The sequence below is a fragment of the Callithrix jacchus genome, chromosome 2, assembly GCF_049354715.1.
Source record: "Callithrix jacchus isolate 240 chromosome 2, calJac240_pri, whole genome shotgun sequence".
NCBI classification, from domain to species: domain Eukaryota; kingdom Metazoa; phylum Chordata; class Mammalia; order Primates; family Cebidae; genus Callithrix; species Callithrix jacchus.
In genome coordinates, this window is record NC_133503.1 from 114,858,480 (window position 1) to 114,884,337 (window position 25,858).

Genomic DNA, 25,858 nt, shown 5'->3' on the forward strand with positions numbered 1-25,858 from the left:
AGAGAGCGGGGGGGCGGGGGCAGTCGGGGAGATCGGTCGGGGCCTCCGCCCCCTCGGCGGACCGGGCGCAGCACGTGCCGGCCTTGGGGGTCGGGCGGACGCTGGGGGACGCGTTCCCGGCCGAGGCTCCCGAGCTCCGGCGTCGGCGGCCGGACACAAAGGAGCGGCCCGCGCGGGGCGTCGCGGAATATAAATTAATAAATACAAGGTCCCAGCTCGAGAGCTCCGGGCCGCCAATCCGCCTGCAGCAAGTTTGTTCAACTTGCAAGGCCGTAACCAGAGCCAGGAAAGAGGGGTGGGGCGATGGGGCCCCCGCTCACTCCGGACTGGAAAAAGAAGGTTAGGAAAGCGAGGGATTCCAGCCGGAGCGCCGCTCCAGCCACCCGAGTCCCCACGCTCTTGGCCTTGACCAAAAGTGCTTTACCGCGTCTGCCGCTTTGTCATTCGTCAACATGCGCTACAGCTGTTTTCTAAAATCACACTCAGGAGAAAAAATAAAGGCAACATTCATGCTGCCACAGAAAGGGTTCTTTGTTCACACACCAATTAATTTGCTAATGTCGCCTTGGGGGGATTATTTACTATTTCAAGCTATATTTAGCATATTCTACTGAAAACTTGAGGATTTTAAAGGCTGGGATTTTTAGTGTGATTTTTTTAAAAGGAAGTTACATATGGGGGTTTAATGTGTTGGTGAGTTAGCAGACCAACTGAAACAGAATGATCATGGGAATGCAAAGATACTTTAGACTGTTTCATAATAATGCACTGAAGTAAAGGTTATGAATATCCCCAACGTGCCTCAAACTACCTCAATACAAAGGAACACTGGAATCCACTTACTAACACAGAAATGGGCCAGGGATTGATTACTCTGGGGTTAGACTCCTCCATACAGTATTAAAATTCTTACCAGTACCCTACTCTGTTGAAAAGTGTTGCTTATCCTTTTTTCTATTAATTTTCCCCTTCTGTAAAATTGGACTTTATTTTCTCAACTGAGCTGTTTTGAGGGTATGAAAGGGGGGTTATTGAGTAAGGCAGTAAAAAAGACTAGGATAACAGCTGACTTGCTCAGTTGAAAGCAGTTTAATAGTTTCTCTTGCTCAGAGAGAATATAATGAGACATTCTTTACGTGGTCACTGATTTTTTAAAAATCTGATTTCCCTTTGCATTCTGTATGATTTCTCTTTTAGTCTCTAGAACCTAAACCATCCTTAAAAATTTCAGCATGCAGGATCACCTTTTATCTTGGGCTAATAGAAAATATATTTCTCATCGGTCTCTTCCAGAAACCCACAAATGAAAAACAAAGACACTGGAATGGATGCATGGATAAAGGAAATGTGGTATATACATGCAATGGATGATTAACCTTTAAAAAAGAAAATTCCTTCATAAACTACAACATGGATGAACCTTGAGGACCTTGTGCTAAGTGGAATCAGCCAGTTGTAAATCACAAAAAGTGATTCCATTTATATAAGGTATCTAAAGTAGTCAAACTCTTAGAAAGTAGAATAATTGTTATTACCAGGGGCTGAGGAGAGGGGAAAAGGGGAGTTGTTCCACAGGTGTAGAGTTTCAGGTTTGCAGGTTGAAAAAGTTACAGAGATCTGTTGCACGAGGTGTGCATATAGTTCACACTACTGAACACTAGAAAATGATTAACATGGTAAATATTGTTATATTTTATGATGATATAAAAAATAATATAAAAATGAAACAAAAAAAGACACCGAAATTGTTGACAATTGGGAAGTGTCAGGAAGGGAGAAAGCATTCATTTTTTCCTTAGTTACTCAATATGTGAGCCAAGCCTGTGCTGAGTAGGCATGAAAGATCCCAAGACAGGTTAAGACTGGTCCTTGACCTCAAGAAGCTAAGGCAATTTGTTACCAGGAAGAGGTCCCCGATCCAGACCCCTAGAGCGCTTGGACCTTGAGCAAATAATTCAGGGCAAGTCCATGAAGTAAAGCAAGTTTATCAAGAAAACAAAGGAATGAAGGAATGACTACTCTGTTGGCAGAGCAGTGTCATGGGCTACTCAACTGAGTGTACTTATAATTATTTCTTGATTATATGCTAAACAATGGGGGGTTATTCATGAGTTTTCCTGGAAAGGATGGGCAGTTCCCAGAACTGAGAGTTCCTTCCCTTTTTAGACCATATAGGGTAACTTCCTGACCTTGCCATGGCATTTGTATGTTGTCATGGTGCTGATGGGAGTGTCTTTTAACATTCTAATGTATTATAATTAGCATATAATGAGCAGTGAGGATGACCAGAGGTCACTTTCCCCACCATCTTGGTTTTGGTGGATTTTGGCTGCTTCTTTAGTGCATCCTGTTTTATTAGTAAGGTCTTTGGACCTGTGTCTTGTGCTGACTTCCTATCTTATCCTGTGGCTAAGAAGGCCTAACCCCTGGATTACAGCCCAGTAGGTTTCAGCCTTAGTGTACCCAACCTCTATTCAAGATGGAGTTGCTCTGGTTTAAATGCCTCTGACATATTAATTAGTTTGTGAATATTAGCACACTCAATCCTTTTCACAACATTCTAGTTCCTTAAGTGATTATGACATAGGCCTATGCAGTCAGTAAAATAGGTACAAAATAAAAGATAAAGTTCAATGAATGTTGAGATGAGATCTGTGCTTTCTATGTCAGATAGAAGTTCATAGAGGAAGTAAACATTGTCTTGGGTCTCAAAAGATTAACAGTTTGTTAGATTTGGATTAAGAAAAGGTTAGAAGGGAAGGAGTATTTGAAAGAACTGGACAGACATCACATGCAAAACTATAAAGACCTGGAAGATCATATCCCGTCTTAGGAACAGACAGAGGTGAAGTTAGTGCTGGCATGAAGACTTCTATATTAAAGCAGGAAGAAAAAAGAGTGGTGGAGGCTTCCCAAGAGATTTCTGAAGTCAGACCTGGTGATACTCAAGCTACAGATTGAGAATCTGGTACAAAGCCTGGTAACATACTCACCCAACCTGTTTTCTCTTGTAAGGTAGCTAAATGACAGTTCTCAAACTTTGTGCATATAGGTAGAGCCACATGATTAGCTCTCGTCAATGGAATATGATCCCTGTTGAGCAGTAAAGAAGTGTGTCTCTCCATTCTCTTTTATCTTCCTGTCCCAACCACATGAAGTCAGGTCAACCTTGAAGCCAGGTGTTTGAAGCTATTAGCATTGCCGTGTGGAACCAATCCTTGAATGACTAGTTACAGCAGAGCCTCCTCACAGCATGCATTGTACTGTGATTGGAGTGAGAAATAGATCTTCAGTGAGTTAAGCCAGACATTTTGAGGTCAATTATTACTGCAGCTACTGTTATTTATCTTGGCAAAAAGAATATCACAGATGGTCCATTTCCTGATATCTTAAAGATCTTTTCAGAATTTTCTTATGACCTCTTTTTTATGGTCATTTCCCTTTTATTTGGTTTGTGTATTTGTAGTTTCTCTCATTAGCACATTTAAAAAATTTTATTTTACCAGTGTTAACAGAATGGATATCACATGTCCTCCAACCTCAAGGTCACTGGGGAACACACAGGAAAGGCTTCCAACCCAAGCAATATTTTTTTCCTATTGCAGTGGCTAAAATGCCACCATTTTGGATTCACTCTATTAGATGTTCTTGTCCCTAAATAAGATGTAGCGTAAGGTACAGTGAGGACATGTAAAGTAATTTGGTGGGCTATTACTAGTCCCCAAATTGTGAATATTCATATGCCAGCTATTAAACAATATTTTGGTTCCTCAACAGCTGGAGAGGAAGCAAGGGTTGGTGAGAGCAGGCCTAGAGATCTAGGCTTAGCAGATGATCTTTTCCAACCATGTTTCAAGAAAAACTAGGTTTCCATAGAAGTTTAGGAGGTGGCAGAAAAAGAGGAGGCAGCTTGAGGAGGTTGCAGAAAAAGAGTAGCAGTGAGATCTGAACTCTGACACTGCATCTTAAAGCCAATTAGAGCAGTCTTATTGCTATCTTAAAAACAAATTAAAGTTTCATATTCATTTTAATTAAAAAGATGGGTTTTCTAAGTTTAAAAACAAACACAAGTTTTAACACCACTTACCTAGAGCCAGAGTCTTCAAGGTGGGGTACTGAAGATGATCCCTGAAATTCCAGAATAAACTTCTAACCACAAACTTTTTTTTATTTACCAAAAATAAAAATAAAAGGGAGAAACAAATTAACCTTTACTAATAATGTTGGGATTGGTGCTGGTACCCCAGGTTGACCAGTAAGTAAGCAGACATAAGGAGTGCTGGGGGTGTGGCAGCAGCAGGATGCACAGTGAGGGGTGCGGTAGGGCTGCCTCCTTTGTTCGCTTTCAACATATTGCCACATGTTACAGTTTCTGTATCTAAGGGGATTTATGAATGATATTAAGTAAACTACTGATACAGCAGGAACCAAGGGAGACTGTGTTAAAAATGCAAGAACAAGCAAACACAACCAGCCAAGCTGATGTTTCTGACACTCCTCTGGAGCCACATTGTGAGGTAAAAAACCAATGACTCATCAGATTTGCCAAGAAGTTGACCATAATAATGGATTATAAAGAACACTTTTAAGTATGAATTTACAATTATTCTTGCTAACATTGATTTCACCCTAAGAGCATATTATAGTTAATAGACAATAATATTCGGAACCAATTGCAATTAGCTAGCAATGTAAAAACTAAACATCAGAGTATTGAAGGCAAACTCAACAATGTTTCTGGCACTAATTTTTAACTAGTACACTGTATATGAGTCAAAACTTTCAAGAAAAGTCACCAAGAATAAATGCTACACAGTCTCTTCAGAGCTTTCTTAAAAATCAAAGTCAAAAAGCCACACACTCTTGGGGAAATAGTTTTCTTCTTGCCAAGATAAAAATATCTGAAATAATACATAGAACGCAAATGGGAAAAAAAACTGCATTCCTTTGTCAGCAAATACCTTGAGGATATTCATATAAATTTTTGCTAAACATCAAGTCATATGTATTTGAACAAGTTAAACAATGTGGGAAGTTTATTATAAGGTTAAACTGAAAACACAGATGTTCTTAATATGTTCCACTTTATGGTATTTGAGAAATTCTGTTTCAGTGTAGTATTTATTACATTGTCTTTCAATAAATGAATTACATTTTGAAATGACTTTTTTTGTGACCCACTAAAAAAGAGCTGTAGTAGAGAAGACATTTTCTCTTCTCCATCTTTTGACAATACTGTAAACAATAATTGATTGTTTAAAAAAAAAACTGTGTTTTATGCAAAACGTGTTTACCTGTAACCACTGACGGATTAGTTGTTTTGACTAAACATTTTTTTTAAAAAAGAAAAGAATTCCAAGCTAACATTACAACGAGTACAACCACAGGAAATTCATTCACAGCATATCTCATATGCAATTTATTCTGACAAAGAAGCTGGAGCCAGAATATGCAGCACTGTAAGAGGTTATATAAATGGTTAATTTTGTAGAAACAAGAATTTTGTAGCAGCCTGAAACAAAAGTTTTTGTTGTGCAATGTAACACTCATACAGAAAAGTGCAGAAAAGCTATGCACATGATTTAATAAATATAAAATAAACATTACTGAAGTCTCTTGGGCCAAAAATTAGAGTATTATCAGTGCTCATGCAAAGGCGTGTGCATGTGTGTGTGTATACACATGGCAGCCCTCATCAGCTACAGACCTCTTCTTCTTTTGCTCAGAGGTTATGAGCCTGGCTTTTGTAATGCTTCCTCATTTTGCATTGTTCTTTTACTACCTATGTGTGCATTCCTAAACAGATATTTTGGTTTGCTTCTTTTTGAATTCTTTCTAAGTGGGATCACCCTGTATGTATTTGTGTCTTGATTCTTTTATTCATCATCGTTTGTGAGATTCAGTGGTGTTGATGTAGCTGTGGTTTGTTTGTTTTTCTCCTTTTCATTGCTGAATTGCGTCCAATGAAAATACATGCCACCATTTATTTATCCATTCCATTGTAGATAGACTCATGGGCTATTCCCAGTTTCTGCCTATTATAAACAAAGCTGCTAGGATCACTTTTGTTCCAAAATTTAGTATGTATGTGGGTGTGCTAGGTCACATGGCATGTGTATGTCCAACTTTCTACACATAATTTTTTTTTTTTTTAAGACATGAGGTCTCACTTTGTTGACCGGGCTAGACTCAATTGATTCTCCCACCTCAGCCTCCCAAGTAGCTGGGACTACAGGGGCATACCACCACGCCCAGCTCCTTAATTCTTTGTATACTTAAGTATACTTACTATGTGCCAGGCATTACATTAAGTGCTTTGCAAATATTGACTCATTTAATTATCACAGCCACTCTATGGAGTAGGTTCTATTTCTATCCTAATTTACTGGAGAGAAAATTGGGCACAAAGAGGTTAAGAAACTTGCCCACCTGAAAAAAGAGGACAGAAACTTGAGGGTCAGCTGAGGTCAGGAGTTAGAAACCAGCCTGGTCAACATGGTGAAACGCCGTCTCTACTAAAAATAAAAAAATTAGCCAACTGTGCTGGCTAGAGCCTGTAATCCCAGTTACCCAAGTGGTGAGTAGAGGAGCTGAGATTCCAATTCAGACAATTGGCCCCAGGGTCTGTACCCTTACCCACTGTTTGAAACTACCTCCTTCATTATGTAATGTTTGTGATTGAAAACAATGCATGTAACCTATCAAAACTCTTCTATCTTATAGAATTTTCTAACTCCCTAAACGTTTTCCAAATATAATTTCAGTCAATTTTTAAACTATGTGTTAAACATGTAATACACTTCTGATTAGTTTCAGAAACAGATGAGTAACATTTTGCAAGAGAGAAATGTATTCATCAAATATCAACCAAAATCTTTGCATAATGGGACTAAAAAATGAGAATCATGAAGCAATTCTTCCATTAAATTCCACATAACTTTTTAAGCTCTTTTCAGAGAGCCTTATAAAATAAACTGAACATAAAACCAGATATCTGTATTGCTGTGCCATAAAGTATAAACCAAGATTTTAAAATGAGACATGGTCAATTATCCTTCTCTCTATAAAGCTTTATTGACAATAACTTTTGAGAGGAAAATTTCTTTGTATCATTATTAATACATTATACTATGATTGATTTGATCTTTATCTCGTCTGTTAAAAATGGTCTATTTGTGTTTTGTTGTATTTATAGTAATATATGCATGTAATTTAGAAGGCCCTTGGGAGTGTGCTCACATTGCTTTCTGATGGGGTACTCGGTTCAGAAACTTCGAAGACTCCTGGCTGGTGCCTTGAGCTGTGCTCTGGAGGAGAAATGTAGAAGGACAGCACAGTGAAGCTGGGGCTGCCAGAATGCAGAACACGGCACTGGGGCTGGCTGCTGTGGTAAGGGAGGCTGCGAGACAGGAAGTAAAGGACAAACAGGGAAAAGCAACACAGAGAAGCGCCAGACCCACTTATCTAGAAATTAGCTCTGTGAAAAATGTATTTGTATTGTTTTAACTAATCTAATGAGAGATAAGGTTTGCAAATTTACCCAAAAATTATAAAATTTAAGATTAGCTTTTTTTTTTTTTTTTTTTTAAGAGTTTGCACATACTTCATGAGAGTGACCTAAGCAAAGTCGTTCATCAGGGCCAATAACCTTTCAGTCAGTCTTCAGCAAAGTTGACTTTACTCATTTTATTCCCTGGGTGATTCTTCCCAGAGAAGAAATCTACACTCTTCTTCTAAATTGTTGATTTATTTTAAATTGCAAGGCTGTAATCTCAATTGTGTTTGGAGAAGCTGAAGTGAGAATCTAGAACAAGCTTGTCCAACCTGCGGTCTGTGGGCCACATGTGGCCTAGGACGGCTTTGAATGTCGCCCAGGACGGCTTTGAATGTGGCCCAACACATATTTTTTAACTTTCTTAAAACATTATAAGATTTTTCTTTTGCTGTTTTTTTTTTTTTTTTTAAACTTAACCAGCCATCATTAGTGTTAGTGTATTTTATGTGTGGCCCAAGACAATTTTCTTCCAGTGTGGCCCAGGGAAGCCCTGATCTAGAATATTCTGTACATGTGAAATCCAACTATCCTAAACTCTTTCTGAAAATGTCTATGTTTGTTTCTTTGTTTGAATTTCTGTTATCCACCCACCTCTATCATTGTGCTCAGTGATGTTTTCAAAACAACTGTTTGGTTTTGCAGTTAAAATATTACTTAAAAATACCACAACACATGCTTCTTTGCATCAGAACTGCTTGTTTCTACCAGCATTTTTCAAAGGGTTGAACTCCAAAGAAATCTGGTAATTCAGTCTTTAATATACCTGCTTCTGTTATTTAGCTCTTGAAAAGCAATCATACTCTTCTAGGCTGGGCACAGTGGCTCACACCTGTAATCCTAGCACTCTGGGAAGCCAAGAGGGGAGGATCATCTGAGGTCAGGAGTTCAAGACCAGCCTGGCCAACATGGTGAAACCCAGCCTCTACTAAAAATACAAAATTTAGCTAGGCGTGGTGGCGGGAACCTGTTGTCCCAGCTACTCAGGAGGCTGAGTCAGGAGAATCGCTTGAACCTGGGAGGCAGGGGTATCAGTGAGCCAAGATCGCGCCACTGAACCACAGCTTGAGCAACAGAGCAAGATTCCATCTCAAAAAAAAAAATTACTTTTTAAAATTATAAAATACCAGCGGCCGGCGGAGGTGTGGCCCGGGCACTGTGGCCATGCCTGGCGGGATTCACGCAGCTGTCCCACCCCCGGCCAGGCTCCGGTAGGGGACGCCTGGGGCCCGGCCGGCCGGGCCATGCTGCTGGAGACACAGGATGCTCTGTACCTGACGGTGGAGCTGGTCATCTGGTCATCGCCGCTCTGTCGGTGGCGGGCAACGCGCTGGTGTGCGCCGCAGTGGCCACGGCGAGCGCGCTGCAGACGCCCACCAACTACTTCCTGGTGTCCCTGGCTGCGGCCCCGGCCGGCCGTGGAGCTCTTCGTTAACCCCTTTGCTATCACCAGCAGCCTGGGCTTCTGTACTGACTTCTGCGGCTGCCTCTTCCTCGCCTGCTTCGTGCTGGCGCTCAGGCCAGAGCTCCATCTTCGGTCTCTTGGCCGTGGCAGTCGACAGGGACCTGGCCGTTTGTGTCCCACTCAGGTATAAAACTTTGGTCACTGGGATCCAAGCAAGAGGGGTCATTGCTGTCCTCTGGGTGCTTGCCTTTGGCATCGGATTGACACCATTCCTGGGGTGGAACAGTAAAGACAGTGCCACCAGCAACTGCCCAGAGCCCTGGGATGGAACCACGAATGAAAACTGCTACTTTGTGAAGTGTCTCTTTGAGAATGTGGTACCCATGAGCTACATGGTGTATTTCAATTTCTTTGGGTGTGTTCTGCCCCTCCCCCTCCCCCTGCTTATAATGCAGGTGATCTACATCAAGATCTTCATGGTGGCCTGCAGGCAGCTTCAGCGAAACTGAGCTGATGGACCACTCGAGGACTACCCTCCAGCGGGAGATCCATGCAGCCAAATCCCTAGCCATGATTGTGGGGTTTTTTTGCCCTGTGCTGGCTACCAGTGCATGCCCTTAACTGTGTCACTCTTTTCCAGCCAGCTCAGGGTAAAAATAAGCCCAAGTGGGCAATGAATATGGCCATTCTTCTGTCACATGCCAGTTCAGTTGTCAATCCTATTGTCTATGCTTACCGGAACCGAGGATTCCGCTATACTTTTCACAAAATTATCTCCAGGTATCTTCTCTGCCAAATAGATGTCAAGAGTGGGAATGGTCAGACTGGGGCACAGCCTGCCATCGGTGTGGGCCTGTGATCTAGGCTCTGGCCTCTTCAAGGAGAAGATATAAATCCACAGTAAACACAGAGGACACGGCTGGCGGATTCTCACTGTGAAAGATAGCTACACCTCACAAGGAAATGGACTGCCTCCCCTGAGCACTTCCCTGGAGCTACCACATATCTAGCTAATATGTATGTGTCACTAGTAGACTCCAAGAGTTGGCAAATTTATTTATGATCTATTCAGCTGCTTTCACTGTGCGAATGATGCTGACAACTTGAATGGATTCTAACAGACTTTTGTTTTTAAAAGTCTGCCTTGTTTATGGTGGAAAATTACTGAAATTATTTTACTGTGAAACACTGCAAACTATTATAATGCAAATATTTTTTAACTTAGAAGCAATGGAAAAATAAAAGTTGGCTGTACTAAAAATGTATACTTGAAGGTGACCTCAAAAATTAAAAGTATAATTATTCGGCCAGGCATAGTGGCTCATGCCTATAATCCCAGCATTTTGGGAGGCCAAGGCAGATGGATTACAAGGTCACGAGTTGGAGACAAGCCTGTCCAATGTGGTGAAAACACATCTCTACTAAAAAATACAAAAATCAGCTGGGCGTGGCGGTGTGTGCCTGTAGTCCCAGCTACTCGGGAGGCTGAGGCAGGAGAATCACTTGAACCTGAGAAGCAGAGGTTGCACTGAGCTGAGATCACCTCATGTACTCCAGCAGGTGACAGAGGCTCCATCTCAAAAAAAAGTATAATTGTTCAATCAAGAAACTGCTGTATTAATTTAAGGAAATGATAGTCTCTTAAGTTAAGAGACTATTTTGATCAAATTTGGATCACATAATTTTAAGCTCCATTCTTTTCCATATACAGAAAACTACCCTAGGGAAAAAAGCTGGTGAAATGGGATCCCTCTTCTACAAAATTCTGCCTTTTAGAGCTAGGTAGGGAACTTTGCTTCACTCCAAAGTTTAAATTTGGTTAAGTTCTTAGAACCCAAAGTGCGAACATTTTACTAAGCAAAATTATTTAACTCTGTGTGTATATGAGGTTAAATAAAAATAAAACTTAGAAAAGAAATTATAAAATATCACCCCCAGAAATGTGTATTAATAAATACAAGTGTTATCAAGCATCATCGATTGCATATTATGTAGTTATGCATAATTTTTTTTGAAGTTTTCCACTTGTAGTCATACAGAAATATACCATGTTAGAGTTAAGTGGGATAACACTTTGCTGGCATATCTTATTTTCAAGGAACTCTATTATGTTAAAAAATAGATTTTGTTCAGTATTGTTACAATCCGGGTCATGTTTTAACTGTACTAAAAGGCTTCCTCATTTCCTGCACTTCCTTTGCTTCCTGTATTGTTTACATGCATTTGTGGATGGCCATCTATTGGGTACTATCCCAACTGACACATTTTACAAATATGCTTTGACTTGTTTTCCTTTTTTATTCAAAAGCTATCACAAATCACTTCCCCCGACCTCATCTGCCCTCACACAATACATTTCCTTCTTATTTTTCTCAATTTGTTTATATCTTTTCACTTCTCACTCTATAAATCCTGTCTGCAGTTAAAAACTTGATTTTACGGTTAATAGCAATTGAAATTTTCTTAGAGATTTTTTTTTTTGAGAAAAGCCCTGATAATGCCATTATATATTAGGTTGGCAGCTTCTACTTCCTCATGAATAGTCCTTTTGGCATTCTGATAGATCACATAGCTGAAACATTTAACAATTTTTGGCTTATCTTAAGGACATTGTTTTACTTCTGTTTTTTCTGCTCGACATCCTCTCCTGAGATTCCCTTGTACACATTCTTACTTATTCTGATCTTCATGTTCCTTTTTTTTTTTTAATGCTCTCTCTCTCAGTAGAATCATATATTCCTTTTTAGAGCTCTTTAAATATTTAAAATATTAAGCTAGGACTTCAGTAATATCTCTGATTGATATTCTTTCCTCTTCTATCTTCAAATTGAAACGTATGGACTTGTGTAATCGCACCATCTCTCCAGCTATACTACTAGTTTCTTTCCCCTGGCTAAGATCTGTTTAGCCAGATCCAAACCCCCTTCTCAGTCAGTAACTGTCACAACTCCGACAAGGTGCATTCTGTTTCTGCTAATGAGGGAGCTTGTTCAGCATTCATCTTCAACATGTTCACGTGTTATCAGCTCCCTCTAGTTCTGGGACCTGGGTAGGCCAAGAGCAATCTCCATCTACCTTAAAAGACATTTAGACCTTTCTCAGTGATAAGTATGGACAGCCAAGCAAAGGTGTTTCTAGACTAATCTCAGTGGCAAGCAGAGCTTTTCAAACTTCTCCACTAAAATAGAGATACCTGAACAAAGCCTCCAATACTCCCATCCCTAAACTCCCATTCGGGCTGCAACTTAAGTAGTGCTGTGCAAGCCCTGATTTCTTCAAAATCTTCTTGAGGTTTTTGCCTATAAGTCATAGTGTATCCTTATTGATTTAATATAAAATTAAGGATTAATTACCACTGGGTAAAATTAAAGAATGTGCCATATTTATACTGTGACTTTTATATACTTTGGTTTACTACTATAGAAATTGACAAATCATAAGAAAAACCTATTAAATTCTAAGGAGCCAGAAAATCCTTTTCTTCAGTAAAATATGGTAACAAAAGACATTTTGTTGAATGAGTTAGTTCAAAACTCTTTTTGTAGGTGCACAGAAAAAAAAATAATCAGTCATTGTTACTAGAATGCTTGTCATATTGGCAAAACTCTGTTTTTACTGATTATTATGTCTAACTCTTCTGAATCATGGGAAAAGTTTATGAGTCTATCTATGAATAAAAAGAATGAGATACTCAGAAATGTGCAGCCCTGGTATAACATAGGAAGCAATGAAGTGTGATGTAATACAAACAAAACAAAACAGACAAAAAAAGAGCAGAGTTTACTTTGCTTCGTTTGTTTCAGCACAAGCATTTTAATACTCACTAGCTAGTCTTGAAATGGAACAGTCTGTTACTAGGCCACTACCCACAAACAGCCACAAATTGTACACTATTAGTAACTCTCCATGCTAGACTCTAGAATTAGGAGATATTTTCAACCAATGTATTTTATTAACTCACTATGATCTAATATACATTCCTCATTCCTTTTGCATTAACTGTGATTACAACAATATTTTGCTAATGATCCCCATCATGATCTCAAAGATTTTCATTGCAGGAAGTGAAATTGATCTAAATAGAGTAGCTGTTCAAAACAATCCAGCTAGAAATGTCATGGGGAGAGGCCAGCTGGGCTGCGCAGGCTGGCCTCAGGATGACATTGCCTGTTAAGTCACATTATCCAAGGCTCATTCTTCAGTTTTGCAAGTCTGGAAACTTTAATTTTGTCAAGGTGCCCAAGGTTGATCACACTCAGGGGACTAGGTTTGTGCCAACCCAATGCATAAGAGGTCAGTGTGTTAACGAGAATACTATTTTTCTCATTTGTAATGGAACTCTTGACTATTAAAGGCATAGAAACTTACAATAGGTAGCAAACACTGTCTTCCCTTATAGGAAAGTCTTGATGGGAAGTCCATTACCATCTTTTCAGTTCAATAAACATTTATTAAACACCAAGAGTACAGGTCATTTTGCTCCCAAGGATGTTTTGCATCTATAAACACTTTTATTTGAACTATATTGACACTGAGTTATCACAGAGAGATATCATTTCCAGAGCAAATGACATTAAGCCAATTTATGTCTTGACCAATTTTCTAAAATTTTCTCTTCTGATTGGCAGATTCAACCATTTAGGAAAGACTGGTGATCTATCTGCATGATGGCATTAACTACAAAGATCAGTCAAGAGCCACAGTCACAAAGCCAGTCTTTGAATATGGTTCTTCAAAGAAATCTTATAACTCTCTGAATAGGTATGGAAATAATTGCGTGTAATGCACATATGCTTTTTACGATTAGATTTTCTTATCAAGTAGTGATGTGAAAAGTTGAAATCTCCAGAGCTAGACCAATACTCACTACCCAGTATCAGGGTATTACTAAAATGAATTCTTGAAAATTTTATAGCCAGTTTAACCTAACTTGTCCCATTCCCTGATAGCCTTATTAAGGCCCAGCTGTAACTTATCTTGGCCATCTAGGTTTACCCATCTAGGTTTACCCATGCTTTGCTTCCTGCCGAATCTTTCTAGTTCACTTTCTGGAATTCCAATCTGGGTAGAGAGGGAGAGCCAGATAGTTACTCTTTCATCCTCTGGAAGCACTTCCATTCTTCTGAGATTCAAGAAAGACATTGACTACACTCCCATCTCTCTCTCCTGTTGCTGTCATTTAGCCAACTCCCAAACACCTAACTTAATGCCTCTCAACACACATATTGTTCATTAAATGCCAGTATCTAGCCTCTTTCTGTCAACCCCAGATATGTCCATGGTCTTCCATGATCTCAATGTCCTCGTGAACTCCTTTTCAACATCTCAGCCTCTTTTTCCATGATGACCTTCACTTCCACTCCACTTCATGCTTCCTTACCATGGCCAGACCCTGGATAATATTACTGCCTACAATAGCTCCCCATCTAAACAATGCATTCAAATATACAACAACCTGGACACGCAGCCTTCTACCTGTTTCCATCATCCGGTTGCTCCTTGCTTGTGCTCTTCTGGGACCTCCTAACTCTTGATCCCCCTGCTTTCACCCTCTCTGCTAGCCCTCTTCTGTCTTCGTTTTCTTCCCTATCCAACTGAGAGTCCATGTTGCATCTCTCGTCTCTGTTCTCATAGCCCTTGCTCTATTGTTTTTCAGTCCAAAACCCCAACCCTGGAACAACCCTAGTGTGTGATTTTTTGATACCCATATCTATGTTGTAAAATATTGCTGTAGAAAATCTCAAAATAGTGCATATTGATGGCACTATAAATTCATGGCCTCCAACTTCAATTGGGCATTTGGTATTGCCTGGCTCTCCAGAGTGTTTCACACCTTCTCACTTTTCTCTGTCTCTAACTTTGATATCTCTTCCCTCAGTCTCATGTTTTCTGTCACAGAGAAAACAGAGGCATCAGCTGGGAAACTTCCCTCAGCTTCCCACAACTAAGCTAACACATTTGCACGTTGCCACATCCGTCCTTTTTTTTATCTCCAGTCACAATGCAGTAAGAATGCTTATCTCCTTTCAGACCAATCCCTCTGGTAGTGGTGTTTGTAGCCCTTTAACTTGGAGGGACTGCACTGCATCTATTTCCTTTTTCTCCTCCCGTGTCATCAACTTTTACCTCTCTACTGCTCTTCGCTGTTAGCATTTAAACATATGCAAGTCTCTGGCTATCATTCTTTCTTCCCCATATGGCTAGAAGGAACTTCTTTTTTTTTTGAGACAGAGTCTTGCTCTATCACCAGGTGCCAGGCTGGAGTGCAGTGGCTCAGTCTCGGCTCCCTGCAATCTCCACCTCCCAGGTTCAAGCAATTCTCCTGCCTCAGCCTCCCGAGTAGCTGGGACTACAGGCACATGTCACCACACTCAGCTAATTTTTGTATTTTTAAGTAGAGATAGGGTTTCACCATGTTGGCCAGGATGGTCTCAATCTCTTGACCTTGTGATCTACCCGCCTCGGCCTCCCAAAATGCTGGGATTACAGGCGTGAGCCACCACGCCCGGCTGCAACTTTTTTTTAAGAAGAGAAAAAGAAGGACAGTATCTTTTGGTTCAGGGTTTTTAACCTTTTCACTTGCTAAGTATTATGGTCTATAACATATTTTCTAGTGTTTAAAGCAAACTGCTTTTAAATGCTACAAGATTGCTCACCTGGAAAATTATTTACCACCTAGAATTCAAATATTTTACAGTTCTTAATGGTTCAGCATTGTTTTCTTCTTTAAACTTTTAAATTACAAAATATAAAAAAGGCATAAAACATAAATGTATAGTTTAATAAATAACTATAAAACAAATATCTGCTTAACTATCATTTAGATCAAGGAAATATGTCCCTATCCCATATGTCCCTTCTAAATCAATCTTCTCACCCTTCCAGAGATAACCATCATCCTGAGTTTTATTATAATGATTCTTCACCTTTTCTTTATGGTGTAACTTTCTTTGTCCCTTCTGGCTCACTCTTCTTCTTCTCCATCCTGCTCCATCCAGTGGAAAGCTAGCTTGTATATTGACAGGTTCCTTTGGCTTCTGGCTTCCAGTTAGGTTTGGTCAATGCAGAGATCAGAAGGAGCAGAAAGAGATAGGATATTTTCTTCCCCTGGATCCTCTCCTGCAGAATCTCCTTTGTCATCAACTGTATTAGTTGAGTTCTCTGGAGTAATAGAACCAACATGATGTGTGTATATGTGTGTGTGTGTGTGTGTGTGTGTGTGTGTGTGTGTGTGTGTGTAGTGTGTGAGGGTAAATAGATATGTATGTGTATACACATGCAACACACACACACACACATATAGAGAAATAGAGAGAGAATGAGAGAAGGAGAGAGAGATACTTATTTTAAGAAATTGACTCATGCAATTGTGGAGACTCAAAGAAATCCACAATTTGCAGGGTAGACTGGCAGGCTGGAGACATAGGGAAAAGTTGCAATTTGAGTTCAAAGGCAGTCTGCTGGCTGAAATCCTTCTTGGTTGAGGGAGAATAATCTTTTTTCTATTAAGGCCTTCAACTGATTTGATGAGTCACAACAACATATGGAGAGTAATCTGCTTTATTCAAAATCCACCAATTTAAATGTTAATCTCATCCAAAAAAATACCTTCACAGTAACAACCAAATATATGGACCCCATGATCCAGCCATATTAGTCTATTCTCATGCTGCTAATAAAGACATACCTGAGACTGTGTAATTTATAAAGGAAAGAGGTTTAACGGACTCACAATCACGGCAGAAGGTGATGGAGGAGCAAAGGCATGTCTTACATGGTGGCACGCAAGAGAACGTGTGCAGGAGAGCTGCCCTTTATAAAGCCATCAGATCTCATGAGACTCATTCACTATCATGAGAACAGCATGGGAAAAACTCACGTCCGTGATTCAGTTACCTCCCACTGGGTCCCTCTCATGACATGTAAAGATTATGGGAGCTACAATTCAAGATGAGATTTTGGTGGGGATACAGCCAAATCATATAATTCTACCTCTGGCACCTCCAAAATCTCATGTCCTCACATTTCAAAGCCAACCACACCTTCCCAACAGTCCCCCAAAGTCTTAACTCATTTCAGCATTAACTCAAACACCTACCACTCCAAAAGCTCATCTGAGATAAGGCAAGTCCCTTCTGCCTATGAGTCTGTAAAATCAAAAGCAAGTTAGTTACTTTCTAGATACAATGGGGGTACAGACATTGGGTAAACATACTGTTCCAAATGGGAGAAATTGGCCAAAATGAAGGGGCTACAGGCCCCATGCAAGTCTTAAATCCAGTGGGGCAGTCAAATCTTTAAATTCATCTCTTTTGACTCCATGTCTCACATCAAGGTCACAGTGATACAACAGGTAGGCTCCCATGGTTTTAGGCAGCTCTGCCCCTGTGACTTTTCAGGGTATAACCCTACCCCTGGCTGCTTTCATGGGCTGGCGTTGAGTATCTGTTGCTTTTCCAGGTGCACCGTGCAAGCTGTTTTATGCTTTTGCTTCCTTTTGAACACTTTGCTGCTTAGAAATTTCTTTTGGCAGATACCCTAAATCATCTCTTTCAAGTTCAAAGTTTCACAGATCTCTAGAGCAGGGGCAATATGATGCCAGTCTTTTTGCATAGCCAGAGTTACCTTTACTCCAGTTCCCAAAAATTTTCTCATCTCCATCTGAGACCTCTTCAGCATGGACATCATTGTCTATATCACTATCAGCATTTTTGGTCAAAGCCTTTCAACAAGTCTTTAGGAAGCTTCAAACTTCCCCACATCTTCCTGTCATCTTCTGAGCCCTCCTAACCGTTTCAACCTCTACCTGTTACCCAGTTCCAAAGTTGCTTCCACATTTTTGTGTATCTTTACAGCAGCACCTCACTCTATCGGTACCAATTTATTTTATTAGTCTGTTCTTAGGCTGCTAATAATGACACACCTGAAACTGTAATTTATACAGAAAAAAAGGTTTAATGGACTCACATTCATCTGGCTGGGGAGGCTTCACAATCATGGCAGAAGGTGAAGGAGGAGCAAAGGCATGTCTTACATGGTGGCAGGCAAAAGAATGAATGCAGGGGAATTGCTCTTTATAAAACCATCAGATATGAGACTCATTTTACTATCATGAGAACAGCCTGGGAAAACCTTGCCCCCATGAGTCAGTAACCTTCCACCAGGTCCCTCCTGTGACACATTGGGAGGAATTATGGGAGCTACAATTCACGATGAGATTTGGGTGGGGACACAGCCAAACCATATCACCAGCCAAGGTGACACATAAAATTAACCATCACACCAACTAAAGGCCACATTTCTGTTTTTTTTTTTTTTTTTTTTTGAGATGGAGTCTCACTCTGTCACCCAGGCTAGAGTGCAGTGGTGTGATCGCAGCTCACTGCAGCCTCTGCCTCCCAGGTTCAACTGATTCTCTTGCTTCAGTCTCCTGAATAGCTGGGACTACTGGTGCAGACCACCATGCCCAGCTAATTTTTTGTATTTTTAGTAGAGATGGGGTTTCACCATGTTGGCCAGGCTGGTCTTGAACTCCTGACCTCAGGTAATCCACCTGCCTCAGCCTCCCAAAGTGCTGGAATTACAGGTGTGAACCACCTCACCCAGCCCAAAAGACCACATTTCTTATGAAACTTACCTTTCCATGCAACTCTTCAGGCCTAGGGATGGTTATGGTTCTGGGCTGTTACAAGCCTGAGGTCATGAACCATTACTTGTAGCTTTTCCTAAATTCTGCCCATGCCTTTTATTAAATAGTCCTTAATTGCTCAGCTTAAGTATGCCAATACACTTTCCAAGCATGCAATCCTAAACAGTATAATTGCCTGCCTTTGAATTTGAAATAAGTGAAGTCATAGTGTGTACTTTCCTGTGTCTTCTTTCCTTTGTTCCATGTTGTTTACTGAAGCTTCATTCATGTTGTTGTATGTAACAATTCATTCATCTTTGTTGCTGTATAGCATTCTAATAAATGAATTTATTAGGATTTAGTATCCATTCTAGTGTTGATGAATATATGTGTTGTTTCCTGATTTGGGCTTTCATAAATAATGCTTCTAGGAACATTTTTATATATGCATATATATATATCAAATGTATGTATACATACATATACATTTTCCTCTATGGTATATATGTAGGATTAGAATTACAACATCACAAAAACATGTATATTTAATTTCATGAGAGAATGCCAGACAATTTTCCAAAATGGTAGCTTCGATTTATACTGCACCCATAGTACACAGCACTTCTGTCACTCTCTATCCTCACCAAAGTAACCATCCTGTTATTTTCAAACTTTTGTATTTTTGCCAGTTCTGGTGGGCAGTGAGTCATCATGATTTTAATTTTCATTTCCCTGACAACAATAAGGTTGATTTTATTAGCCATTTGGATTCCTTTTTTTTATGTGGTATCTGTTGAAATCCTTTTTCTGTATTTTACAGAGTGTTTTTTTTAATCTGAACAAATTCTTTTTGTATTCTAGATTTTAAATCTTTGTTAGCTATATCTGTTACATATGGTTTCTCATTCTGTAGTTTATCTTTTAATTTCATTATTTGCTGAACTGAAGTTCTTTAGTTTAACGAAATCAATTTTATCAATATTTTCCTTTATAAGTAGGACTTTTTCTGACTTGTTAAATTCTTCCCTATCCTGAGGTTATAACATTTTTTCTATATTATTTTCAGTAACTTCATATTTTGCCTCTCACATGTAGTTATTTAATCTACCTGCAAATAATTTTTATACATAACACAAAATAGGAGTACAATTTTCTTTTTCTCCATATAGATATTCCACTGTTTGAATTTCATTTTTTGAAAACAGTATCCTTTCCCTATTGCTCTGCAGTGCCATCTATTTTATATGTTAAGTGTCTGTATATGCATGGACCTGTGCTTTCCTATTTGTCTACTTGGTTATTCTGTCAATACTATGCTGCCTTAATTATTTCACCTTTGAAAAAATGTGTCTTGTCTTGGCCCTTTGCAATCTTACATAAATTTTATAATCAGACCATCAAGTTCCACAAAGAAAAGAAGTTAAGATTTTAATTGTGATTGCATTTGTCTATGAATTCATATGGGATTTAGTTTTCCAAATTATAAACATAGTATATATCTCTTCACTTATGTAAGTCTTCTTTAATGTTTCTTAATAATGTTTTATCCCTACATACTGGATATTTTTAAATGTTATTATGAAGGGAATATAAAGGAAATATAAAAAGGGAATATAAATGGGAAAAAATCGATTTCCTATTTCATCTTCCACTTCTTTCTTGTTGGTATATAAAAATACAGTTGATTTTTTTTTTGAAATTGATTTGCCTTCATAACTCAGCTAAGTCCCATTATTCATTCTAATAATTGAGACAAACTTCCTCAAAGTTTGTTAAAAATGATTCTTTCTTTCTCATTTATTTATTTATTGATACAGAGTCTTGCTCTGTCACTGGGCTGGAGTACAGGGGCACAATCTCGGCTCACTGCAACCTCCACTTCGTGGGTTCAGACAATTCTCCTGCCTCAGCCTCCTGAGTAGCTGGGATTACAGGCATGCACCACCACGCCCAGCTAATTTTTGTATTTTTAGTAGAGGCAGGGTTTCACTATGTTGGTCAGACTGGTCTCAAACTCCTGACCTCCTGATCCACCCGCCTCAACCTCCCAAAGTGCTGGGATTACAGGCATGAGCCACTGTGGCCAGCCCCAATTCTTTCTTTCTTGCATGCCATTCATTTCTCAACTCACGCAAACTAATTTTCCTCCTCCACCACTTCAGTCACTCCGCTGTTTCAAGGTCACCAACAGCCCTCAAATTGCCCAATCCAAAGGACATTCCACCACTTTCTCAAGAACTTACAGACCTTTCCCCCTTTTTGAAATGCCATCTTTTTTTCCTTCTATTACAAAACACTCTTGTTTTTTCAACTTCTCTGCTCCAGGATTACTTGTTTGGTCAGTCTCTTACATGTTAATTTCTGAGGGTTCTGTCCTAGACTCTTTTCTCTTCTCTTGCTATACATTGTTCCTCCTGGAGCCCTTTTATCGGTTCTCATGACTTCAGTGATTGCCCCTACATTGATGATTCTCAGATTTCAAATTCTCAGATCACATATTACTCTCCTGAGCATCGAGCCTATGTATCCAATTGCCTAGGTATCCCCAGCTGATCATTCCCCAGGAAGCTTAATAATAAAAGTTCAGTAACTTTATCTAAAAATATATATTTATGAAAACTCAGCATGTGTAGAACTTAAATTATCCAAGTCAAATATAAAAGTAAAATAAAATAGAGATACAAAAATCAGGGAAAAGAGATAAAATCATCATTTTCAGATGATATGATTGACTATATGCCTGGAAGTCCCAAAAGAATCAACAAAAAAAACCACTAAAACATATTGAAAACTTAAGAAAATTGTCTGGGAACAAATGAATGAATTTATAATCTCTATATGTAAACAGCACCCACTTACAAACAATAGGAGAAAATATTTCACTTACAGTCATAAAATGGATAAAATCTCTTGGAATGCAACTAACTCGAAATGCATGAGATCTATATGAGGAAAACTTTAAACATTAATAAGAAAAGCAATAAAAAAAACTGAACATGAAAAAGGCATTCTCTGTTTGCTCTAGTTACTATTAGGATAACAAATAAAATCATCCTAAATTTAGGGGCTTAAAACAGCCATTTCATTTTGTTGACAAATTCTGTGGGTGAGAGGTTAGACAGAACACAACAGGAATGGCTCGTCTCTGCTCCATGATGTCTGAGGCCTTAGGTGGGAAAACTCAAATGACTTGTGGTGATTCAACAACCTTAAGTGGCCCAATGATTCGAGGCTGGAATCATCTGGAGGCATCTTCACTTTCATGTTTGACAGCTGGTGCTTGCTGTTGGCTAGGACTTGAGCTGGGGCTGACACCCAGATTCCCTACTCATACCCTGCCCTTGTGGCTTCCTCATAGCATAAAGGCCTCAGGGTAGTTGGACAGCTTACATGGTGGCTCAGGTGTGCAGAAGTGGGTGTCCCAGTGAACAAGGAGAAAATTACATCACTTTTTGTAACCTAGCCTTAGAATTCACACAGTGTCACTTCAGCTACATTCTACTGGTTACAACTCAGAGACAAGATGGCTCAGGTTAAAGGAGCAAGGACATAGACCCCATTTCTTGATGAGAGGAGTGTCATCTTACAGTCTCTTTTGAAAATGTAATCTGACAGACATGTTCTTGGATGACACAGCTTGCCATCATGTGAATCTCAATTATTTATTAGTTAATATATAAATTTTCTGTGACTGTCCCCAACAACTTACATGTAATTGCTGCCTAGTACTTCAGCTTTCTTTTTTTAACCATAAAACTTAGTCATTATTCTTGTTCTAAAGGTCCATGTCTGTTTGAACTTATCCATGTATTAATCACTCTCTTTTCTTATCATTCCTTCTCATATTCATTCTTCCTCCAAGATTTCCTTGTCCCTAAAATTCCTCTTTTAGTAGTTCTTTTACAACTAGGGCCTAATAATGGCAAATTCTTTTTATTTCTGCATGAAAATAAACTTTTCATTTCACTTTTATTCTTGAATAACACCTTAGCTGAATATAGAGTTCTAAGATTCACTAATGTTAGCCTCTGATTTACATATTTGTATTAAAAAGTGCTTTTGCACTAAAATACCCTCAGGGTCAAAAACAGTAGGGTTAAAATGGCAAAACCAAACTCTACATTGCTCTGCTACATTATACAAGTAACTTGATAAGATTTGCTTCTGATAGCAGGGATCTTATTGTCTCTTTAACATTAAAGCAGAAATATTAAACAAATATTAGTAAAGGCATACGTTGCATATAAAATTTTACATATATATGCATATGTGTATGTGTGTTTATATAAAACAAAATCAATATTGTTGAAGGTTTGGGTAATGTATTCTGTTTAGAATTAGTTTCTGTTTAGATAAGTTGAGAAGGAGAGAAATTGTCCTCTTTTCTAGTTACTGAAAAAAACATTAGAATTTAAGAATTTACTTAAACGATGAAAGGAATGAGAAGGGAGGAAAGCAACTTAATTTATCTGTCTGATGTCAAGGAGATCTACCTTAGATATCTGCTGATGTATTAGTCTGTTCTTTCAAGCAATAAAGACATACCTGAGACTGAGTAATTTACAAAGAAAATAGATTTAATTGGCTCACAATTCTGCAGGCTGTACAGGATTCTGCCTCAGGGGAGACTTCAGGAAATTTCCAATCATGGCAGAAGGTGAAGGGGAAGCAGCAGGCATGTCTCACATGGCTGGAGCAGAAGGAAGGGAGGGAAGGGGGAGGTGCTACACACTTTTAACCAATGGGATCTCATGAGAACTCACTACCACAAGAACAGCAAGGGGGAAATCCACCCTCATGATCCAGTCACCTTCCACTGAGTCCCTCCTCCAACACCAGAAATTACAATTTGACATCAGATTTGGGTGGGGACACAAATCCAGAACATATCAACTGAGCAGTTCCTCTAGGAAGTAAGTGAATCCTCTCCTTATTCAGGATGACTTCATAGCCTAATGGAATCAAATGGAACATTAAAGGATCTGGTACTAATCAGTCTAAAAGAAGGTCTGGGATGTGGCTTTTTTTTTTTTACTGGGAGTGGGAGGAGGTCCATGGATATGTTTTAAGAATTGTTGAACCCCCAAACATTACAGGTAACATTTTGCCTTTCCTCCCTTTCTCCTCCCAGCATCCCTTACTTTCCTTACAGAAATAGGAAAGTAAGGAGATAGCTAAATCCTTTTGGAATATCAAAAAAGAAAATCTGGGAAGGTTTTTAAGTAATAAAAACACATGGAAAAACACTAGAAATATAATTCTATTGAGATAGATTTTGACCAACCCTTTTGGTGAGATGTCAGTTATTGTGTGCTTCTTGACAGGTATTAGCTATAAAAAAATCATTAAAAATGAAAAGGCTTCTCACATTGAAGTAAAAAACTGGGTAACTATTAGATGACAGTAAAATTTAATCCAGCTTATAATCATTATAGAGTTGGGTTTAAAGGAAGCCCCCCATACATAATCAATTCTTTTTTTTTTTTACCAAGTTATATTATAGGAATGTACTTCATACACATTATTATCAGCTAACCTTTATTGAATTTTTAAAGAAAAAGTTTAATCACTTAGCTCTGTACGTAAAACTGAAAAAGTTGAAAATCAGAAAACTTTCACTGTGATTAAACCTCTAATATATTTTTAAATGGTCATTGACATACTGGTAACATGGAATTATTGAATTTCAATACTTATTTATATATGCTATGGTTTAAATTATGGTGTCCTCTCTAAAATTCATGTTGAAACTTTATCCCCAATGCAACCACATTAAGGGATGTGGCCTTTGGCAGGTGATTAAGTCTTAAGTACTCCATCCTGGCTGGGCATGGTGGCCCACACCTGTAATCCCAGCACTTTAGGAGGCTGAGGTGGGAGAATCCTTGAGCCCAGGAGCTTGAGACCAGCTTGGGCAACATGGCAAAATCCTCTCTCTTCAAGAAAACACAAAAAACCCCCACAGATAACGAAAAACCAGGTGTGGTGGTGTGCGCCTGTAGTCCCACTACTCGGGAAGTGAAGGTGGGAGGCTCACTTGATCCTGGGAGGGTGATGCTGCAGTAAGCTGAGATGTTGCCATTTGTACTCTAGCATGGGTGACAGAGAGAGACTCTGTCTCCAAAAAAATTTTTTAAAAAAGCACTCTATCCTTATATATGAGATTAATACCCCTATAAAAATGCTCAAGTTTAAAGGGTACACTCTCTCGGCCTTCTGTCTCTTCCACCATCTGAGGGCACAGCATTCTTCCCTTCCAGAGGATGCAGCAATAAAGCACCATCTTGGAAGTGGAGACTGATCCTCACCAAATGCCAGTGCCTCAGTCTTGGACTTCCCAGCCTTCAAAACTGTGAGAAATAAATTTCTGTTCTTTATAAATAACCCAGTCTCAGGTACCATGTTATAGCAGCAAAAATGGACTAAGGTAATATATTTATATGAAACATATTAAAGGGCTGGTTTTATCTCTTTAATGGATACTTTATGAATTAGTTAAAGGAGACCTATATTTTATTTAAAACTATTTTTATATAGGTTGACATAGAACATTCTATACATGAGTCTAAATAAAATAATTTTTAAAGTTAAGTGGAAAAAATTACTACCTCCCATCAACTATTGCATATTAATCTGTTTTGATCCCACAGAAAGATTTGCCATCTCCTTAGACACAGTCATGTGTCTGCCACATGTCCTTAGACTGTCTAATACCCAGAGCTAGTAGAATAGTTTATTTAGGCATAAAAACAAACAGAAGGGTCAGACAGAGTGCTATTTTTCCAGTGGAAGAATGTATACATTTTATAATACACAAACCTGAAAAATATTGCATTCAGGGATTGCAAATGAAAGAAAAACGTAGAGAAATGCAGAGAATAATGAAAACTATTTCCAAGATTAAAACCATCAGATCTCTGCCAAACTCTTTTTTTCACTTATATCAACGTGAGACTCTGTATCTTTCTCTCTCTCTCTCTCTCTCTCTCTCTCTCTCTCTCTCTCTCTGTGAATGTGTGTGTGTGCGCATGCACTGTGAGGGAGACAGTCTTCTGTCTGTATTTGTGTATCTGCATGCACATTTGTCAGCGTTTGTGTGTGTTGTGTCTTGAGAGTAGAATACAGGAAGTGGGGTGACAGTGGTATAAAAAGAAGGAAGAAGTCCATTTCTATTGGAGTCTATCTTCCATTGTGTAAGAAAAGAGAAATATATTTTTATTACCAAAAACTCTGAACAATATGTAAAATAATTGAGTGATTACATGTCTATAGC

The 25,858-nt window shown here is 39.0% G+C and overlaps 1 pseudogene; it reads left to right on the forward strand.

The window, feature by feature from the left end:
* The first annotated feature begins 8,669 nt into the window (after positions 1–8,669).
* On the forward strand, positions 8,670–9,946 carry LOC144581419 (adenosine receptor A2b pseudogene; annotated as a pseudogene).
* The last annotated feature ends 15,912 nt before the right edge of the window (positions 9,947–25,858 follow it).